Genomic DNA, 20,371 nt, shown 5'->3' with positions numbered 1-20,371 from the left:
GCTGTCAACTTTCAGATTTGAAAATAAGGGATCAGCGGCCTCGAAAATAAGGGATCAGTAGCCTCACCTGTCCCAGGGACAGTCTACAGGATATCTAAGAATCCGGGATAGCAGCAAGAAGCAGTGGGAAACAGCACTGGAACAAGGGAATTTCCCGCAAAAAAAGGGAAGCTATGGCCACTACCCTAAAGTTTTTCAACCCTGGATTTGATCTTTTTTCCCAATGATATCAGTGAATATGTGTTAAGACGATCACTCTAAGAATCACCCCCCAGAGTCATTCATAACAGCCAGTTTAGATGCCACTGGCATATTTCTAAAGACCCATCCTTTCCCCCCCTTTCTTCTGATGTACATCATTTTGCAATTACATACGTCGAATCTCATACACTGTCATGTACTGTGCAGCAAAAGGAAAAGCGCCCAGGTTCAACTCATTCTAGGGACCAGTACTGAGCACAGAGATCTCCATTTGTTTGTGCAATTAGCACGTGACGGGGACAAAATGAGCAAGAGAAATGTAAAGACAGGCAAAACAATCCCCAAATACACAGGCAAATTGGGCCCAAGGAAAATCTGTCAATGCCATAAAAGGAAACGCCCCCGGAGGAGCTGTCAAGCATATGGAAAGATTTGCATGGCATCAGAAATCACTGTGCCAGAGCATGCAAAGTGAAGCTTCAAGAGGCCCCAAAGGCACAATAGCAATATTCTGTACATGACCAGGATGTGTGCAATTTATTCATAGAGCTGGCAATCCATGCCAGCTCCAAGCCAACCATAAACCCAGAGGGTGAGTGGTGTGATGAGCTCAATGTGAGGGGACTTTCAATACAGTTCAAAATGGCTATAGGAGATGGGGAGGTTTTTTCATGGTGGTCTTCTGACTCAGGACTTGACAAGACTGCATGCAAGGCTCTTGACCTAATTTACCAACTTCTTGCAGACTTCTTGCCTAAGAAAGCTCAGTTGTCATATCCCACGATTTCATGGCCACGCTGAAGACCATCACATCCACAAGGATCTCCAAGACCCTCCTGTGGTTCACGGCTTATGAAAAGATACCATTTACAATACTGCTGTACTGAAAGATGGGGAGAGCCATAATAATAATAATAATAATAATAATAATAATAATAATAATAATAATTTGTTTATATCCTGCCCTCCCAGCCAAAGCCGGGCTCAGAGCGGCTAACAACAGTAAAAGCAACACAGTTTACATAAAATCACAATCAATTAATTGAAATTCATTCTAAAATCAATTCAGAATCAAATTAATGGCAACCATTGGGCTAGAGTTCTATGAGGATTACTGAAGTAGGGGGTCAGACTGTGCCATGGCCAAAGGCCTGGTGGAACAGCTCTGTCTTGCAGGTCCTGTGGAAAGATGTCAAGTCCCGCAGGGCCAAGGTCTCTTGTGACAGAGCGTTCCACCAGATTGGAAAAAGCCCTGGCTCTGGCTGAGGCCAGCCTAACCTCCCTGTGGCCCGGGATCTCCAAGATGTTTTTATTTGAAGACCATAAGGTCCTCCGTGGGACATACCAGGAGAGGTGGTCCCATAGGTACGAGGGTCCTAGGTCATATAGGGCTTTAACAGAGTGAAGGCATCTGTAGACTGGGCAGCAGCAGCCCTATTTGGATGGAGAAGAATATGTATTGATCCCTAGGATGGTAGTACAGTCGTACCTTGGAAGCCGACCAGAATCCGTTCCAGAAGTCCGTTCAACTTCCAAAATGTTTGGAAACCAAAGCAAGGCTTCTGATTGGCTGCAGGAAGCTCCTGCAGCCAATCAGAAGCCGCAGAAGCCCTGTTGGACATTCAGCTTCCAAAAATAGTTTGCAAACCAGAACAGTCACTTCCAAGTTTGAGGTGCCAAAATGTTTGAGAGCCAAGTTTGAGGTGCCAAAATGTTTGGGAGCTAAAATGTTTGAGAGCCAGTGTGGTGTAGTGGTTAAGAGCGGTAGTCACATAATCTGGGGAACCGGGTTCGCGTCTCCGCTCCTCCACATGCAGCTGCTGGGTGACCTTGGGCCAGTCTCACTTCTTTGAAGTCTCTCAGCCCCACTCACCTCACAGAGTGTTTGTTGTGGGGGAGGAAGGGAAAGGAGATTGTTAGCCGCTTTGAGACTCCTGAAGGGGAGTGAAAGGCGGGATATCAAATCCAAACTCTTCTTCTTCTTCTTCTTGAGAACTAAGCTGTTCAAAAACCAAGGTACGACTGTATATAAACAACACTGCAATATGTTTCATAAATATCTTTATGTCCCCACCTGCCTCATCCCCACCCTCCAGACAGGTTCCGCTGCTTTCACACATGTTGCATGTCCCCATGTCCCCTTCCTTCCAACTCTGCAGGGGTGAGGTTTGATTGGCCTGTCTTTCTATCAGAGAGAAGATGTAATCATTACCAACCAGACGAGATGTGACCGAACTTCTTACCTTGAACCACCAATGGTTTACTGGGCTCGACAGCCTAGGACCCCCCAACGTTGTTCATTTCCTGTGAGAATAAATGTGACTCTCAAACTGCAGCTTCACCCCATCATTAACTCACAAGGCTGCTCGCGTAAGCCCGTGCTAGCAACACTTTCTCCCCAGCATCTATATAGACAGGTAAGGTACCTAATTAGGCACAGGCTAAGCTCAGGGCAAGCCTAGCTTGTGCAGATTCACTGTCCAACAGACAACATAAGAATAACCTGCTGGATCAGACCAAAGGTCCACCTAGACCAGCATCCTGTTCTCACAGTAGCTAATCAGATACTTATGGGAAGCCCCCATGCAGAACCTGAATACTCTCCCCATTTGTGATTCTGGGAAGCTCATATCCAGAGACGTACTCCTTCAAGAAAGGAGGTAGAACACAGCCTTAAACTCCATGAATTTGTCTACTCCTCTTTTTCAGGCATCTAAGTTATTGACCATAACTACACCTTTTGACAGAGAATTCCATAGTTTTATCTATGTGCTCTATATCATAGATACATGGGTACAATTTTCATGGATATCCATGCACCAAATACACGTTACGAGTAGTTTTGTTATGAAAGGCATAAATTATGCTTAAATCGCTGTCCGAGCAAAAGGCATATGTGGTGATGAGAAAGTACTCACCCTTTCACTTTTATGCATTTTGCTGAGGAAAGAGGTGATTGAAAGCCAATGTTTACATTTGTATTCACAATCATACAACTGCCATCAAAGCTCCACTGATTTTAATTCAAGTCCATGAGAGGGAGGGGGGATTGTGCTCAAAGACAGCATAAATATCCCATGAGAAATGGTCCTCAGATTGTCATCTATGGATTGCCACAAATAGCAGCAGTCAAGATCTTCACATTTGTAATCTGGCCATTCCGTCATCTCATTTATTTAAGCTGAACATAACCTTGCTGCCTGGACATCTCTGCATTCTGGACTGAACATCCTTGTGCACAGGAGAACCGGTTGATCTTGGATGGATGGCTTCTCTGGGACCCCCCTCACACTTTGTTTGATGTTGAGATCAAGGATCTCAACATGTTCTGTTTGCTTTGTCAGGACAATGTTTTCAGAGTTCATTATGATGGCATCAATTCTAACGCTTGGCACAAAAACATTTGATGACCTTCGTAGGTGGGAAGAAATATGTAGGCAGAGATTCCATTAGTCTGAGAGAAGAAGGGAAATGCTTCCACTCAATGCCATTCCAATGTGTGAATTACAGCTGGCGTTAAAAATGCCCAGTACTGAGGTGCAATAAGGAACAATGCAATTAAAGAGCATGAAACATATTGCATTTTCAGCTTTTGCATTAATCTTCTGTTAAGAAAATGAGTAGTCTAGGCTTCCGACATGATTGTTCTGAAGGTAATATGAAGGATCCTTTTCAGTCTGAGGGCTGTACTACCTTCTGAACGGCCACCCGGGAGCCTCAGGCCAGCTCTGGGTGTGGTCAAGAGCAAAAGTGAGTGGAGTAGTGAATGTAACATTTACCTCAGTGCAGTAGGCTGGTTTCTACACACACACACACACACACACACACACACACACACACACACACGTCTATTCTTCAACCAGGCAAGCCAGAAGCATTATCAGAATTTAATGACACATTGAAGGGGGTGCAAAGCAGGGCTCCTAAGAGGCATAACTGGGGACAGAGTGTGACCTAGGGAGATTCCCAGGGGACAAATGAAGAGGTTTGGAGGGCCACATGTTACCCTCAGGCCTGAGGTTCCCCACCCCTACAATACAGCAATATGAGAACTTTTAGGTGTGGTAGACAAATCTCATTTTGGAAAGATTCAGTTGACCATTTGGTGATTAAAAGTGGCATCTGCTACCAAAGATAGTGGGAGTGATCCTGATAGGCATTGCAGTCAACCATTCCCCTCTTCCAGGCTATTCCAATGCATTCTTCTCCCTTCCCTCAACTCACCATGTTCCATGACCACTGAGCATGCCTAGTCTGCCATTTCTTTGAGGAGGTCTGCCCCTTTAGGCTTTCTTTGCCCAAAGCCACAGAAAGTAAATGCTCAGCTGATTTGTGCGCTTTTGGCACAGAGGATGAAAGACTTGAACCTCTTGCATTTTCCAAGGATTTTTCCTGGGATTCTCCTTATATGGCAATTTTGGGAACAAATTTTTTCAATTCTTGCAGAAAGATTTTGCAATACAAATGTCTAGATCTTTGTATTGCCAAGGAATTAATTCCATATTTGTGTTACATAACAATTGAATAATTCATGTTATATCTGGTTGTAACATATATTTCTCAACATTGGATTTGGTCCCTAATTGTTCAAATACCAATATTCAGAAATCAATATGGTAAGACTGCCTGGTCTTAAGATGAGAGCATCATTAATTTTCAACCCTTCCAATATTATATTTTTAACAAATGTGTGTATCTTCCAGAAATGCATGTTTCTTATTTCCTCCTCCTCCTTCACTATTTCTTTTCTTTTCTTTCTTTCTTTTATTAACAAAGCTATGGTTTGTATTAAGAAGCTAGGTTTTAATTTCGATCTATACAATATCCAACTTCTCCTAAATAGCATAATTGATTGAGCTTACTGATTTATAAAAATAAAACAACCACCCCTATCTGTTGTCTTGAACAACGAAAGATTTGTTTGGCTAGTCTAAAGCATTCCCAGGTGACTGCTAATTTCATTGCGTCATATTATGCTATGGAAAACCCATATGCTTTTTTTATCTTGATTGAGGTATAGTTTTAAAAGGATATTTCCAACCTCTAGAAATCTATTGATGTATTTTTGCTTTCATTTTGCTTAATCAATTGATTAAAAAACATTTGGCAGAATCATCATTCTAATTGCCAGTAACCTCTCTAAACAGGAGAACTTTAAAATGCTCTATTCTGCATGCTGTTTCCAGATAATCTTGACCAGAAACCCATAATTCTATTTATAGGTAGCAGTTATATTTTCAAAATGCTGATGTCAAAGTACTGGATTCCTGAATCTCTCCACAGATTCCTTATTACTGACAGAGTATTTATGTCTAGAATTTCTAATTTCTTTAACTTAATCTTTGAAGATCAATTGAAATCACCAAAGAGGCTGAAAACAAGTAACATTTTGAAGAGCGAGTCTTTACCATGAGTAAATACATTATCAAGGGTAGCTGTTATTGCAATCTCTTTTGCATATTTGATTCTTATCCTTCTTTTAATCAATTCTGTTAAACTTTTTGCAGTCCCTTGTCAGGGTTGTATGTGGTCATTAACAATGGTGATAACAAGCAGCCCTGTCTTGTGATTTTACTCCAAGCAAATTTCTTTATTTTTGCTTTATTTTCTTTCAGAAGACCCTGTGTGGTGAAAAGGAAGTCGAGGGAGACCAGTTACCACTATTGAAGAAACCAGCTCCAGTTATGGCCTTGGTTAAAAATCTTATGTTCCACATGATCCACACTGAGGTACTTTCCTGTGTGGTTTATCATTAATCCCTGAACGCAGTACAGCAAGAAACTTGTATGTGTCTGTACCCACTTCCTCATAATGCTTAGATATCTGTATATGTATAAGAGAAAATAATCAGCAATTACATTACTAACTAGATGAAATGTGACCAGCTACCAATCACTGTACCTCTGGTCATAAACAGAGAAGATAAGAGAGGGAAGGAAATTCTCTTCACAAAGAGGCAGAGTTCAAACTTGTCTGCTTTCTGTGAATCACAGAAATGGCCACAGACAGACACCAGATAATAAACTGCCGTAGACTAGGTGACTCTTTAATCTGCTTGAAAAAGTCAGTTCCTCCATCCAGCATCATTATGTTAGGCCCACCTATCTGCCTGATTCCAGACTTTTCATTTTGAAAGCTACAGAAGGATTAGCCAAGAGACCACTAGAGGAACTCTCTTGCCTGTGAGGTTTGTCAGGATAATTGAAACCCACGAACATATTGTTGCAAATGGCGAGAATCAGGGGGAATCACATGGAAATGTTTGATTTCCCAGCTCTTCAAGTTTCAAGTGGCTTCTCCTAACAAATGTGCCATTGATATACATGTAAAGGACTGACAGTAGCCAAAGTGAAACCTATTTTTAGCAAAATTGCTGAAGTGGCTAGATGGAGGAGCAGGCTTATTTTGAATTAGAGTACTCGTAACGCTGTGACATAATGATTATTTCAGAGAACACAGCTTCTTAAGTGTGTGATATGGACCACCACAGTATCAGGGTTGTGTGAGCAAGACATGTGTGATGTGTTTGTAGAGATGCTGTACATTTTTTTCACAGTGTGCTGTCAAGGCTCCCCTCCTGCCCCTCTACAAGAAATGCTATGACCCAAGATGAAATCACCGTTTGGTTTACAATGAACGAAGTGGACTCAGCAGTAGGACCTCACACCTGCTCACTCTAAAAGAAGAAGAAGAAGAGTTTGGATTTGATATCCCGCTTTATCACTACCCGAAGGAGTCTCAAAGCGGCTCACAATCTCCTTTCCCTTCCTCCCCCACAACAAACACTCTGTGAGGTGAGTGAGGCTGAGAGACTTCAGAGAAGTGTGACTAGCCCAAGGTCACCCAGCAGCTGCAGGTGGAGGAGCGGAGACGCAAACCCGGTTCCCCAGATTACGAGACTACCGCTCTTAACCACTACACCACACTGGCTCTCAGCTAAAGCTAAAGACATCCAAAAGCAAGGTTTCTTAGGCACTTAATCAAATTTTGCTGGATTTCTCAAAGTATGCTAGAATCTCTCTGAAGTGCACTTATGGTACCATTCTACAAGTATGAGAGCCTATTATGAGATCCATCACTGAACAATGCAGAAGCAAAAAAAGTAAATTATTGAAATCAGAAATCAGTAGTCAAGTAGGAACTTAGTTTCATGATAGGAAAAGCGCCTGCTTCAATTCTGAAAGAAATTGTGTCTATATTTCTTTGGTGCGATGGCCTGAACTCTTTGTAACAACTTGACTGGTAAAAACAGAAAGGATGATGTTTTTTAAAAAAGTTTATGTGGATTTCCAAGAGAAGCACCCTGTGATTTCAACTCAGTGGTAATAGTCCTATTCAAAATAGTTAGATTTGTATTGCATTGTACTGGGACAGTCCTTCAGAGACAAAAGCACATTGGTCTGCTAAATAGAATGGCCCAGATTAAATGTTAAGCCTGCATAGCTGCTGGAAGGCTGTGTGTTTGGGGGGGCGGGGAGAAGGAGGAGATGCATTGATGAGCAGTGACTTGCAGGGTGTTGAGAAGAAATGACCCCACAGCTTCCATACTTCATGTCAGAACAGCTGATTGATGCCATCACATGTAGGGATGCTGGAGAATTCTGATTGGAGGGGGGGATTGAAAGTTGCTGAAATTTGCACATTTGTGGTCGCGAATGAAAATTAGTCAAGCAAATACAGTTGGTATTCACTTGCTCTTTTTCAGTTCACAAATGATACATAGTTAATTTCTTAATTAAAAACATGGTTTTGAGGCATCCTTCATCATTGGAATGAATGTAAGTTATGTAAGGCACAAAAATAATTACATAAATTATGTAACTTATGGTAAACAGTGGACAGTGAGACAAACAAGGCAGTGTTTGGCAGAAACTGAACTGCGATGGAATGAAAACACTGCTGATTCTGACAAATGCCAGTCAGAAGAGAAATTGCTGCCTTCTTACATCCCTAATTGCATTGTGAAACCCCCATGTTGGAGGGTGAGGAGGAACACACCCTCATCCAGCTAAGGTTGCACATCACTTGTGAAAAGACACATCACTGAACGGAAAGCATTAAATTTCTTTCAAATGGGTGGCCCTTACTCAAGCTGCGTCAGAGCTAGAAAACCGGTTCTAAGTTTGGACCAGTTTGAAGGTGCTTGAAAAATGCTCCAAACAACACAAACCATTAGCTTGGTCTTCCTCTCATAAAGATGAAACCTTGGAACTGGGACAACGTTAAGTCCTTTTCCCAAAAGAAAACAATTGAGAGGTGAGCCGAAGTCAACAAGTGAAAGACCCATTTCTACAGCTGGTTATTGAGAAAACCAGAAGACAAGAGCCATCAGCTACTGCTGTGCCCACAAAAAGCTCTTAGTCCAAAGAAGGAAGATACAAGATCGGATGCACCTCCGACCACATCCTGCTTCAAAGTTCATTCTAGGGTTTTCCCATTTGGGGGTCTTCCGGAGCTTGCCCACCCAGGAGGTGCCCTCCAGGAGCAGAGCTAATAGAAAACCACAAGCCAGCCCCTGCCTCTGTGCAGCATGGGGTTCCATCAGCACAACGTGCCCCGACTAATTAATAGCAGAGCCCCCCTTCCCCAGAGGGCAAACAAAATGAAAGGGAAAAAGCTCCGTTTTCAAAGCAATCATCCTGCACTTCAATGAAGATTTCTCTCACTCCCTCTTTTTTTTAAAAAAAGTTTTAATATACACACTAAATTAAGCTTGAGGGGAAAAAGGAGGGGGGCATTTCATCTTTAATCTATTTACTTCTGAATATTTAACATACAATTCTGGCACCAATCACCAGATTTAACTGGAAAATTACTCACTAATCTGTTTGCTTATTTGGAATAATTGGGTAGGCTGCCAAGGAAGAGGATTTCCTACCCTGTTTAATATCTCAGTTAGTAGTCCAATTTCAGCTTGGCGGCATAATTACTCTGACAGAGCTGTAGCCACAGGGCCTGTGAGTGGGGCTGCTTTTTAAACCGTAAATTATGGAGGATTAGCATTTATGAATTTTAAATCAGGGCTGTGGTAGGAGACACTAAAGCTGCTTAGAGATTGCAAACCACAGCATTCAGGCACAAGCTATTAACACTTTCCTCCCCGGTCCTCCTCCCCCCTCCCCTCCAGACCAGTGATGAACAGAAAGGAATTTCTCCTTCTACCTTTGTTTGCCATATTATCCAGTGCCACTTATACTTGAGCTTTGCAATTAATTAGCAAAAGAGAGCAGGACAAGTCTGCCTGAAGGTTACTTATAGCCCAATCCAGTGCTTGCTTACTCAAAAGTAAGAGCCACTGGGTTTCAATGGAGGGGAAGAATTGCATTATGTGGCTCATACAGAGCTGGTCTTTCTCAAGGTTATCATAAAAAGAAGAGCTGCAGCTCAGAGCATCTACTTTGCATGCCAAACATCCATGTTGAGTCCATGACATCTCCTGGGAGGTTTGGGACTATCCCCTGTCTAAAACCTTGGATAGCTGCTGCCAGGCAGTGTAGACCAGGGATGGGGAACCAGATCTCCTGCACATTTCGCGGGCCAAGTTTGCCTACCTATCAATCACCTGATGTCAGAGTCCCATGCGGTGACCCTTTGCAAAGTGACATCAGCAAGGAGCTTCACAAGACCTGACAATCAGCTGACTGTCAGCTCTTGCAAAGCCCTGTGCACAGCGCTTTGCATAGAGTTTGGCAGATGCTACCAATCAGCTGATCAGCTAAGCCTTTCAGCTGAACTGGGGTTTCACCTGCCCTTAGGCAAGATTAGCATGGCTTGGCCAAAATGGCACTGCCCCAAGATGCCAGGTCCTGCTACCAGACCTAGCATTGCTGCCCCTAGATATTTGTCAGTGCACACTCACCACCCCTTTCCTGACGAGTGCAAATAGGGTGACCACACGCAAAGGAAGGCAGGGCTCCTCAGTCCTTGACAGTTGGATAGACAAGAGAATTGCAGTAGCTGCAGTTCTGAAGAACATGGGAAACTGCCTTACATTGAGTCAGACCACATCCATCAGTCTCAGCATCGTTTACACTGACTGGCAGCAGCTATCCAGGGGTTCTGGCAGGGAGTCTTTCCCAGCCCAAACTGGACATGCCAGGGATTGAACCTGTGACCTCCTGTACTTAAAACAGATGCTCTACCTCTGAACCAAAGCCCCTTCCCAAAATGCTTTTCATCCCTGCAAGGTAAACTGTGCCTGTTTTCTCTTCTACCAAACTGTCAGAAGTAGGGGTAGGACTTAGGGGAGCCTAGTCCTACTTTGCACCAAGTCACCCACTTCTCTGCCTAGCCAGATGAGCGGGGGATAAATAATAAAATTATTAGTATTAGTATTAGTATACAGTTTGGTAGACCAATGTTTATTTTTAAAGAAGGAACCTCCAATTTGGTTATTAGGACAACCAATATTTAAACACTGGCCTATATTTTAAACACACACACACACACACACACACACACACACACACACAAACTGCTTAAAACATGAGCTGTTGGTATGAACTCTGCCACACTCCCGGCTCAGAATCTGTAGCCAGTGAGCTTGCTGCTGTTGTCTTTGCCCATCGGGGCTCATGATGGGGGTAAATCCTCCCTTTGATGTATGCATTAAACTTCTTTTAAGGCCAATGAGAGCAATGTACACGCACAGAATGTGCAATGCCCTGAAGAGAGAGAGATTTAAAAACATTCTGCCATTTGCTGAACCACTTTGAACACAGGGAATGTTCCTCGTGGGAGAGAGTGTAGATCTTGGATGCTACTGAAAGTGCATCCTGGGGAGAAACTTGTACATTTCCCCTCCAGGCTGTGATTCAACTTGAAACTTGTACCTGGTGGAACTACATGGGAGGCTCAAGGGCATCTGGAAATGAATGCCCTTGCTCCTACTAATAATTATCATTATCATCATTATCATTTCATATCTAGCCTGCCCTTCATTGATACAGGATCCAAAGGAAGGTTACATCCTAAACATATACATATACAATAACAGTTTGGCTATTAATATAACCTTAATGAAATCTAATATTTATAAAATAACCTTACTTATTCTGCTACCACACCGTAAAAGGTAAAGGTAAAGGGACCCCTGACCATTAGGTCCAATCGTGGCTGACTCTGGGGTTGCGGTGCTCATCTTGCTTTATTGGCTGAGGAAGCCGGCGTACAGCCAGCATGTGGCCAGCATGACTAAGCTGCTTCTGGCGAACCAGAGCAGCGCACGGAAATGCCGTTTACCTTCCTGCCGGAGTGGTACCTATTTATCTACTTGCACTTGGACGTGCTTTGGAACTGCTAGGTTGGCAGGAGCAGGGACCGAGCAATGGGAGCTCACCCTGTTGTGGGGATTCAAACCACCGACCTTCTGATCAGCAAGTCCTAGGCTCTGTGGTTTAACCCACAGCGCCACCCGCATCCCTTGCTACCACACCATACCATTGCAATAAATATGGGGCGGCTGAGCAATACCCGTCAACTGCCCCGGAAAAACTGTGACATCCTGGCTTTACCCACGAGAGCATGGCAGACATTTTGAGCACCTTGCTCTCGCACAATTTCAGGATGAGATCTTGCCCATCCCTCCCTCCAGCAGTTTTTCCAGGTCCACAATCTCACATGGGTCATGGGACTTGCACAGGACTTTGGACCCGGAAGATGGTGTCTCGGATTTGGGCAGCATCCCATGGGAGGATATGTGAGGGGCCAAATGGCCCTGGCTTCTCTATGTGGCCCACAGAACTCTCCCTAGGCCACACCCTTCACAAGCCATATTCTGTGCTCAATGCTTCTGCCTCGCTTGATTGTGTTCTTGAATGCTCATGCCTCATTTGCCTGGCTAGAGTATGGAGAGATGTGTGTGTGTGTGTGTGTGTGTGTGTGTGTGTGTGTGTGTGTATGGAAATATCTGGTGCAAAGGTGAGGCTCACATCCTTTGCTCTGCCCACTTTTGCCTCTGGCGCTGCCCCTCAGTGGCATATGTCCCCCCAGAAGCTTGCTTGGAAGGGAATGTGATCCTCTGGTGAAAAAAGGTTCCCGTACCCCTGCATTACAGCTAGGCTCACACCAGCAACCCCCCTCCACAGCTAAGGCCTAGAGAAAGAGTTGAGTCTTTAGGTAGCGCAGAAAATAAAAAAAAAAATGTTGATACAGCTGAACTTCAGATAGTAAGGTAGGTGGGTAGGTAGGTAGATAAGAGAGAGAGAGAGAGAGAGAGAGAGAGAGAGAGAGAGAGAGAGAGAGAGAGAGATATCACTGGGTTCATAAATTGTATTTTGGGTTTTTATGTTGTAAACCACCCTGTGATCTTCAGAGGATGAGTGGTATAGTAGTAGTAGTAGTAGCAGTAGTAGTAGTAGTAATGATTATGATGATGATGATGTTGTTGGCACCAGGGACCAAAGCAAACCAGATGTAAAATGGTAGTGAGGAGCTGATAATGATTAGGATTACAGAAGGAACAGATTGGAGTTCCACCGTGCTGTGACCCTTATGAGAATCATTCACCCAAAGTTCTTACCTGCATTGGCCCAATGGAACTTCATCTCCCACTTACACCGGCTGTTATGTGTATTAATAGAAAGGCACATATAATGTCAGGTGTAGATTGGTCCTATATTGCTGGAAATCAGGGTTTACTAGACTGGGAAAAATACAGGATCTGTGCTGAAAGTCCCTTTTTTATCATTCCTTAGGCAGGTAGGGGGCAGAATAAAACCCTCTGGAAAGGTGAGGTGAGAAATTTATCTGAATTTCTAAGGGTTGCCTTAGTTAACCTTAGTTAATGGTAGGGACAACTACTGATTTCTGCATGTTTCAGTGTAGATCCAGCTGGGGCAACTCACCTAATATGATACAAAAAGTGACACACATACACACACACTGGTTGCCAGAATAGGGAAATTGGGAAGGCCTTTCTAAAAGATCTCAAGAACACAATTCTAATGGAAGAGAAAGCAGGAGTTGCCTTTACAACTGTATTCAAAAGGCTTGCTCAATTATTCAGACCTCACCATGCAAGGAATTTGAAAGGCTTGCCTATGGAATATTTTGGATAACAACTCTGAGGTGATGGAGATCTTCTGTGTCAGAGTTAAAAAATAAATCTTACACAGGGCTGATATTAGTATTTCCGTGACTTCTGAAATGCTTGACAGCCATAATTAATGCTAGACATACATAACACAATCCACTGGGACCACAGAGAAGTTCCTTTGTGCAGGCCCTCTTGAGGTAAATGGGACACATTTTTACTCTTTCCATGCTCAGAGGAATGGAAGAAGCTTGAAATGATGGTTGTGTGAAAGTGCAGATCCGGTTCAACTAATGTGATCCTACCCTGAAACTCACCCAGCCTCCATGATTTGAAAGGACACTTGGGGAACTGGTTGATACACCAACTTTCCATTTTGTTCAGATCTTAAGGTCTGATTGCTTCAGTTCTTCAACATGTTTCAGCAGATTTTGGAGTACATGAGTGACACCCAGAAATCTGTAGGGCAATGATCCAGTCAAAGCTCAGCATGCTTCACATCTCTTCAATTTCAATAGGGAAAAGCTAAGCACCCACTCTTTCACACTAAAATCAATAAGACTTAAAAGTGCCAGATATGATATGTGGCTGATATGTGCTCCAAGGCTTTCAATTTGCCCCCAATCATTTTTAAAGCATGTTTGCTGGGGGGGGGGCAATTTTAAGAGCAGAGGGGCAGGTAGTGCTAAAAAGACATGATTGGAAACAGACCCCCTTTGATCACACTATGGTGGTCAGAGTTCCATCACCTTTCCTTGGAGTTTCTTGTCAAACACATAGGTTTGCTGTCATCATATGGAGTTGGAGCCTCAGTCAGGTCCAAGGTACATGTTATGGGATGCATACAAGTCACTACTAAACATCACACCTTTCTGCATTTGCCCAGTAAAGTTTAGTTAAAGAAGATGGATGGCATCACATTACCATAGTTAGAGTCTCCCTACTACTGCTCTTTGCAGGGTTGGGGGAAAGACATTTATAGTGTGATGTCGTGTTACTCATGTTATTAGACTAATTGTTTGCCTGGGGAAAGAAGTGGCAGGAGCAGGCCTCTCGTCACATGTAGTTGAGACCCTGGCCTTATAGCTGCACACATGTTATGCACACATGGACATAGGTCATTGGCTTGACCTCCAAACCACAGACTCCTGGGATGGATGGACGGACTGATTGATTGATTGATTGATTGATTGATTGATTGATTGCAAGGGCTGTATACCACTTAATCAAGCATATCTCTAAGTCACTCACATAACGGTATGAAATATTCACTAAAAAGGCAATAAAAACAGACATTAAAAATAGCAGGCAATAAAAAAGTGTCCAGGAAGAAAGGGGCTGATAAAATCAACAGTTTTAGCTTGAACTGTGATCCCATTTCTGTTCTGAAAATGAATATGTTGTCTAAAACCTGGGAACACAGATAACACAAAGTTTAAAACTATCATCACTAATTGGTGCTGCTTTTATATTCACTAATGTTTTCAGTATTCATGGTAGAAAATAAGATCAGAGTAATCTTATTACGCATTTGTGTCCATAGTTGCAGGGACCTACATTCAAGGCAAGGGGAGTAGTAAAGAGACGATACTTCATGCCTGTTTTGTTGGTTTTTAGCCAATTAGGAAATTCCTGCTCAGACAAAAAGAACACCCTTGGTGTTTCCTTGCTTGCCTGATGACCTCTAATCAAATACATCAATAAGATGCTCAGCACTGAAATGAGAACAAAATGAGTGTGCCAGGTGAGATGGCAGCCTTACAGATTGATATATTCAAATGTTTATATCCTGTCCATTAAGTATGAATGCTGTCAGGATGGCTAAGAACTGAGGTGGACAATACATGCTGGAAAGAATTTGAGCATGGCTTCCTGCCTATGTGAGCACCCCTACTTCAATTCAAGCAAAGCCCCTATCAAAAAAGCATGCCCATATAGAATGCTAGAGCGTCAAGGAAAGTATTTCTCATACTTGGGTCTCCAGCTGTTGTTGACTACAACTCCCATCATCTCTGACCACTGGTCCTGCTAGCTAGAGATGTTGGGAGATGAAATCCAACAACAGCTGATGACCCAAGTTTGAGAAGCACTCGCCCTTTCCCCAGCAGCCTCACTTATCACATGTAGGACAATTTATTTTTTATTTCCATTCCCTTTCAAAATAAATTGGAGACCACATGGTTTCTTCTATCCCAACGAAGAGTACCTGTGATTCCCAGGCAGTTTCCCACCTAGGCACTGATTCAAACCTGCTTAGCTTCAGTGAGATGGTGGCCTCAAATGCATTTAGACTATGCTATAGGATAGCATACTGCATCCTGAAATAGTTCAAAGGAACAGTTAGACACATGCCAAGGTGACCAAGACCCTGGCAGGATTGCTGGAGTGGCTGGCCCTTAACCCTAACACCCAATTTTTTATTGAAAACAGCCTGCTGTTTGCAGAGAGAAATACACGTGTTTGCATTTTCCTGCAGGGAGTAACAACAGTTGGTGGTGAACAGCTTAAAGTGGGAAAACAGCATAGTGGGAAGGTTTCTTAGGCAATACACCCCGAGCAGTATCTCCAGCACACTGGCAGCCCCACCACCAGCCCTGTCACAGTTGCATTTTTCTAGGGAAATATGTAACATGTAGTTTGGCTTTGGCCCCATGAGATATGGCCACATAAGTGTTTGTTGGGACCTCATGGTTGTAGTTGTGGGCCATCTCAAAACCAGTTTACATATACATCTGCCTGCGTACATGAGCAACCACAGATTAAACTCCATTTACCTCATGTCAGCTCAAACACATTCGCTTCAATCCAGAGAGGCCTTTCACAAATGGAAAAGCCCTTCTGCCTATGGAAGTTAGCCACACCAAATTCCTTCAGCTTCCACAACTTCTTGTAGTCCCTTTCGCCCCACCCCATTCCAGAAAGTCTCTTGGCCAAGAAAATGTGATGAAAATGATGTATAGATGGTATATTACACCTGTCAAGTTAGCGAAAGTGTATAAAGTCAGTAATAAATGTTGGAAATGTAAAGAAAAAGAGGGAACATTTTATCACATGTGGTGGGAATGTAAAAAGGTGAAATGCTTCTGGGAGATGATATATAATGAGTTGAAAAAAAATGTTGAAATATACATTTATAAAGAAACCAGAAGCATTTCTATTGGGCATTGTGGGGAGTGACATAAATAGAAATGAATGTAAGCTCTTTTTATATGCAATAACAGCAGCAAGAATATTACTGGCCCAAAAATGGAAGCAAGAAGAGTTACCAACGATTGAAGAATGGGAGATGAAGTTAATGGACTATGCAGAATTAGATAAACTAACAGGAAGGATTTGAAACCGGTGAGACCAGAAATTCACAGAAGACTGGAGTAAATTTACGGACTATTTGAAAAGTAATTGTGAAGAACAGACAACGTTTGTAGGGTTGCAAGAAGTTTTGTGAGGAGTATTATTAGAAGTATTGTAAAAATGGACAAGGGGGAGGATGATTTGTTAAGAGATGTAAAGGCAATATAAAGTTAAGAAATGCATAAGAAGTGGTTAAAACGGTGGATCATCATAGGCCTGATGGAAGTCTAAAAAGATTGTATAAGTGATAAGTTTTGTGGTACATTTTATAATTTATATGTTAAAATTAATAAAAAATATTACTAAAAAAACACCAGAAAGTCTCTTGGGCCTCAAGAGTAGCTTCTGGGGGTGCCAAAAGCTGTAGTGGAGGAAACAGACAAGAAAGCCCCATTGTCTAAATGGAGTTCCTCACAATGTTCTGAAGATCCAACCCAACATTCTTGACTGAGCCAGTTCATTTATTGTACTGTGAATCGTCAAGTGCAGAGTAAGCAAGTGACATATTGTGATGTGTGAACTAGCCTTCCGATTGTCCTTTAACTTGCATAGAATGCCTTCATTCCCCAGAATTAATGTAATATGCAACAAATGGAAACTGATGGATTTCTTACTGTAAAATACTCTCCTGGAATACATTTGGGTGGTTTCCCCCCACCCCACCCCCCATTGCTATTCACTGTTTAACAGTCTGAAAGGAAGCCACCTCCAACTGGAACTGATTCACTACATTGCCACAGGGGCAAAAGCCTAGCACATTTCTTACATGTATCTCCTGTACCTTCCAAAGTTTCTTAGTGCTACATGCAGAGTTCTGAGCTGGCAGAAAAGAGCAGGATGTGAGTTGCAGTGCTCCTAGCTGCATTGCAGGAGAAGCCCGTAAAACACTGCTTGCACTCTTAGGAGTTTAAAACACCTCACTTGTCATTTTTCTTCTTTTAATTTACCAAATAAAAGAATTGCTCCCAGGAAGACATATCTATATACCAAATTTAAGCCCAGGGGAGTTTGTATATAGCTTAGCTATAAACTTTGAGGGGGATGGACTGGAAACATGGCTAGCTTACACTCATGCACAGGAGATGGCTCTGAAAAGGCTCTCAGAGCCCTCCACCCAGAGTTATATTTTACATTTTGCTTAAAAGCGATCCAATATCCCTATGCCTATAAATCACAGTGGAGACGAAAACAAAAGCAAACTGAGAAGCAAAAGGTAAGAAAACTGATTTTTCCTGGTTGTTGTGTGCATGTGATCGTGTTGGGGTAATTATATAAATAAAATAATAGTCCCAGTTCCCCACGATTTGTTGAACGTCAGGCTCCAGCCACCACCAAAATTCCCTATTGTCCCTGTAAGATTTCTTGCATGGTTCTTTTGGGAATACGCTAGAACAGGTGATAAATGGAAGAGTGCCCCTTCTAGAGTCCTTGCTGTGTTTTGTGATAACTCATTATATTTCTTTCTTTACAAATAGCCCCATTAACGCTCCAGAACTGAATGGAATCATAAAGCCTGAACCGCCCCTCTACCATTTGAGTGAAGCTAGAGGTATTGTTTTATGAATTACAGGGCTGCCAAAGCTGATTTATTCAGGCAAAGCCTTCAAAGCTGAGTCACAGATCTGTTTGGGTTTGTACTGACTGCAAGAAAAAAAGGAAATACTTCCCCCTGCAATAAAGGCAATATAATTTAGCTATCACTTTATTGAATTATATCGAATATATCGTTTCTCTTCGATAGGGTTGAAGAGAGCGCGACACCCCTCCTCCCCCCTTCTAGCTGAAAAAGAAAGGGGGGGAAACCCAGTGAAACCATTTATAGGCAAATTTAAAAAATAGGAGAGAGACTTGAGCTCTTTCAAAGACTTTGCAGCCTCAATAAAACCTTCTATATTCCGAAATTAAATGTCACTCTTAGGCAGATGATTCTAAACAAGACTCCTATAATCCTTTCTGTTATGGGGCTATTTATTTTTGTCTGGGAAAAACTTCAAAGCAGCCCATGACAGATAATAAAAAATCAAAATTAGCATTCCAATGAGGATTTTTTTTTAATATATAAAAAAGAATTACTTTTACAGTTCCTCTGCAAAGGAGAACTAAACTCAGTTGCTTCAAGTATATTTTTTAATCTCGCTCATTCATCATTTTTTCAACCAAGTTGCGGGGAAGGGGGGGGAGAGAGAAACAGATTCTCATGAAAACCAATTTCCCCCTCTAAAAATATCTTTGAAGAACCCCCAGATAGCCACTACACCATATTTCTGCTTCTTCATTTTTTATATTTCTCTTCCGCCTTTCTTCCAGGGAGCACAAGGCAGCATACATGGTTCCCCCTCTCTCCATTTCATGCTCACAACGACCTTGTGCAGTAGATTAGGCTCAGAGGCAGTGATTAGCCCAAGGTCCCTCAGTAAGCTTCATGGCTAGGAGGGGGGATTGGAACCTGGGACTCCTCAGTCCTAGTTCAAAACTCTAACCCAGTGTTTCCCAGAAGTGACCCCAAAACATCACCTCGTGGGGCAAGGCGTTTGCAGGGTTTTTCAGATATTTGTGATTTCACTTAAACATGCAGTGCTTTGGAATATAACCCTCACATAAATTTGGAGTTGCCTGGATGTGACAGCATGGAGAGGAAGAAATAGATATCTAATCTAGGTAAGGGAGGGAGAGTAGGAGACAGGGCAAGAGAGAGCAACCATACGCTGTGGTGGTCAAGAGAGTCTCCTAGTTTGCTCACCGGGAATGACTGTGTACATTGAGAAAGTTACCAGCTCAAAGCCAGCTATGTGCCCCTAGTTGGCCCAGAGAACTTCTGTGGGGAGCTGTGTTGTGTAGTGATCCCCCGAGGTGGAGTAGAGTCTGGTGGGTGGGCTGCCCCCAGGCTGGGAGGAGTGGCTAGTGGGGACAATGAGGTGCAAAGACTAAGAAGGGTATCACTTCCAGGTCAGGCATTGGAACTAACATGTAGGTCCTGAACAAAGAGCAAAGCCTGTTGTGTGGATCCCTTTGGGGAAATATTTAGGAGCCACTCAAGCAGTGTAGCATAGAGACAAGGAGATGGTGGAGGGAAGTTTCTGCAGAATTTCAATGAGTGTTACCCAAAAAAAGGGCATTTGGTTGGGGTGGGGCTTGCTGACATTAAACGGAGAATTCATTTGTAGCGAGTGAGTCATTGTGAGGCTATAATGCCCCTGTAACGTTACCATAAAGGATGCCCTAGGCATGCCTAGTACACTGGTGAATGGCAGCCTTTGCACTTGTCCGTGTAAGGCTGGCAAACAGAGAGGAGCCATCGAGCTTACAGATCTCCAGTGTTTGAATGTTCTGCATCACTCAATGGTTTGGGGGCCCAGGCAGTCTCTCCCCTTGTCACATCTCAAGCAAAGCTGATTTTGTGATGCCTTTGTTATGCAAATAAGATACTAAAAGAGTCTTCAGATTCACTAAGGCGAAAAGCACACTTCTATAGAATTGCAAAAGCTCACTTCTGTGTGGCAAGCATTTCAGATCCTTCATCCAATCCCTTTTTCTATTTGCTGGTGTTTTTCTATTTATTTCTCTCATATATCTATATATGCATTTCCTTCCCATGCCCCAGCCAAGCTCACTTGGGTAATTCCATATAGGGCACATTCTTCAGCATTTTCTCCCCATTACTTAGTAATTATTGAATGAAAAGATGTTCCTTAATAACATTGTGTTCAGAAGCAAAACACAGAAGAGGGAAACTTTTGCTTTTTAGCCTGCAACACTCCACAGACTGCTTTGATATTCTGATCTCAC

This window comes from Podarcis raffonei, chromosome 1 (assembly GCF_027172205.1).
Source record: "Podarcis raffonei isolate rPodRaf1 chromosome 1, rPodRaf1.pri, whole genome shotgun sequence".
Classification (NCBI taxonomy): domain Eukaryota; kingdom Metazoa; phylum Chordata; class Lepidosauria; order Squamata; family Lacertidae; genus Podarcis; species Podarcis raffonei.
This window is presented reverse-complemented; position numbering follows the sequence as displayed.